At 42.7% G+C, this 2,500-nt stretch overlaps 1 protein-coding gene across 8 annotated transcripts in view; it reads right to left on the minus strand.

Moving 5' to 3' along the window:
- The window catches only part of il1rap (interleukin 1 receptor accessory protein), an 84,371-nt gene that overhangs the window by 40,712 nt on the left and 41,159 nt on the right, over positions 1 to 2,500 (minus strand). The gene's annotated exons all lie outside the window — the stretch shown is intronic.

The following is a 2,500-nucleotide window of genomic DNA, read 5'->3' on the forward strand; positions in this document are numbered from 1 at the left end:
ACTATTATGAACTGGGAATGACAAATTTACTCTGTAACAGAGCTTACATGTGCTGCTTAATCTGCCCAGTTGGTGGAATGAACTCCCTAACTGCATCAGAACAGCAGAGTCACTCGCTATTTTAAAGAAACGGCTAAAAACTCAACTATTTAGTCTCCACTTCACTTCCTAATCTGCAATTGCCTCTCTGAATATCACACTAACTGTACCCCAAAAAAAAAAAAAAAATACTAATACTACTAATACTTCCCTTCTTACCGTACGTTCACACCGAAAGCGGCGAGAGCGTCAAAATAGCCGGAAGTCATTCATTTTCAATGAGAGCCAGCGGCGATAGGCGACGATAAGCGGCGAGGAGCAGCGCGGCGCGTCTTCGCCGGCATGAGCGTCGAGGAGAGTTGAAATGAAGTCAACTTTATGGTAATGAGCTTTGACGCAGTTTGGCGGCAAGCAATCAGAATAAAGACGTCCACCGCTTGATAGCAGTTCAGGGAACACAGACCTGTGAACTTTGGTTCCGACCACAGTTGTTCCCAAGGGTTTGATTATTGCGGTCGCCGGATTTCCAATTATTTACAATGTTTTCTTACAGGAACATACATTAAATAAGTTACTGGCGAGTTACTGATGTTCATCAATGTTATGTAAATTTATCTTTAAAAAGCGGGAATCTCACGCGATGTGACAGTACAAAACAGTATAGCTGCCTCAGGATATTTCAGACATATTGACACATATTGGATAAATAGAGCAAAGCCACACCACATGCAACTTGATCTTCCATTGTTATATGAATTTGATAAGAAGTGCGCAACATTTTCACGCTAAAAACATGTCTTATGCAGGAATGTAACTGATAATGCTGCAACGGCTCCTTTAAGTACGAGATCAATGTAGCGAGTTTTGACGCTCTCGCCGCCGGAGCTGAAGGCAGACAGCGTTGTCGCCAGGGCGGCCAGAGCGACCTTGGACGCTCTCGCCGCTTTCGGTTAGACTTTACAGACCTGAAACTTGCCTATAGCACTTATTCATTGTTGCTCTTATTTGTGTAAATTGCTTCCTTGTCCTCATTTGTAAGTCGCTTTGGATAAAAACGTCTGCTAAATGACTAAATGTAAATGTAAATGATTACAGACACAGATCAGAGGTTTGTGCTGACTGTGGGCTATACTGCGTGTGTTTTTGAACTCAAATAAATACTAAATGTTTGCTGTGTGTAGTTTTTCTGTAATTAGTAATATATCGGAGACTGTAAGGGGCGGTATGTGTTCATATATGTTGCATTTTTGTATTTATTTTATATAATTACAGACGTTACAGTAGGCTCTGTCATTGATCTGCAGTTATAATCAAATCATGTTCATAGAAAAGTTAGTAATAAACATTTATAAACAAGTATTCATGTGTATAAAGCATCTGTTTTGTGAGAAGTGCTGCTCATTAAGATATTTAAGCGACCCGTACAGCTTTACTGTAGACATTTATTGGAGCGACCATGACGTCGACTTAGGGTGCTTTCACACCTGTGAATGGATTCAGTTGTTCCGAAACAGAGATTACAATTGTTACATTGTTGCTCTTTGCTCTTGGAGCGGTTCGCTTTCACACTGCAAAGTTTCTAATCGGACCAAAAGAGCTAAAACAAGTCACGTGCGAGTAAACTCTCCTCACATTGGTCAGAGTGTCAGGGTTTATTTTGCAGCATCCCGCTCAGCTGTCAGGAGAGGTGGTGGTTTGGTGGTGATTGACAGGGTGCGCGCGTGACGTGTCTGAGGAGAGATGCGATGGAGAGGGGTGAGAAGGGTGCGCGACGATGCCTATTTGAGGACCAGGAGGGAGACGGGAGATTACCGGGAGATCATCACTCGTTTGCGGGCATCCGGAGACTCGCGAAACTTCCCGCCCTGCTCATAATTCTCTCTTCATATAGCCGTAAGCCTATTACATATCCATAAAACACTGTGATATAACCGCGCTCGGATCGGATCGCTTTCTCACTGCAATCGAACCGCTCCAGGGTTCGTTTCAATCGAGCCGAGACCACCTCATTCAAGCGATCTCGAAGCGATTACTTTGGCGCGGAACAGAGCGCGATTGCCCTGTTCACATATGCCAAACGAACCGCGCTAACTGGGCAAACGAGATACGTTCCGAAACAAAAGTGTAGGTGTGAAAGCACCCTTAAACTTTGTCATGCACCACGCCCACTAAAAGGGTACCCTTTGTGGTGGAAACGCAAGCCTGATAAAGGTGACCCGTACCGACCCTAACCGTACCGTACTGTACCAGTCAGTGGAAACGAGGCTATATATGACTGTCAACATCTCAAAAAATGTGTTTTGGTGTTTGGTGACCCTTTAAACCGATGCAGTATATGGCACCTTTAAAGTTATTTTTATTTATTTATTTTATTTTATTTTTTTAAGCAACATTCAAGTAAAATGTTTTTGTGGTTTCAATTTGATCTCATAATTGTTCTGCATCTTTTAAACAACCAATA

Source organism: Danio rerio, chromosome 15, assembly GCF_049306965.1.
Source record: "Danio rerio strain Tuebingen ecotype United States chromosome 15, GRCz12tu, whole genome shotgun sequence".
Classification (NCBI taxonomy): domain Eukaryota; kingdom Metazoa; phylum Chordata; class Actinopteri; order Cypriniformes; family Danionidae; genus Danio; species Danio rerio.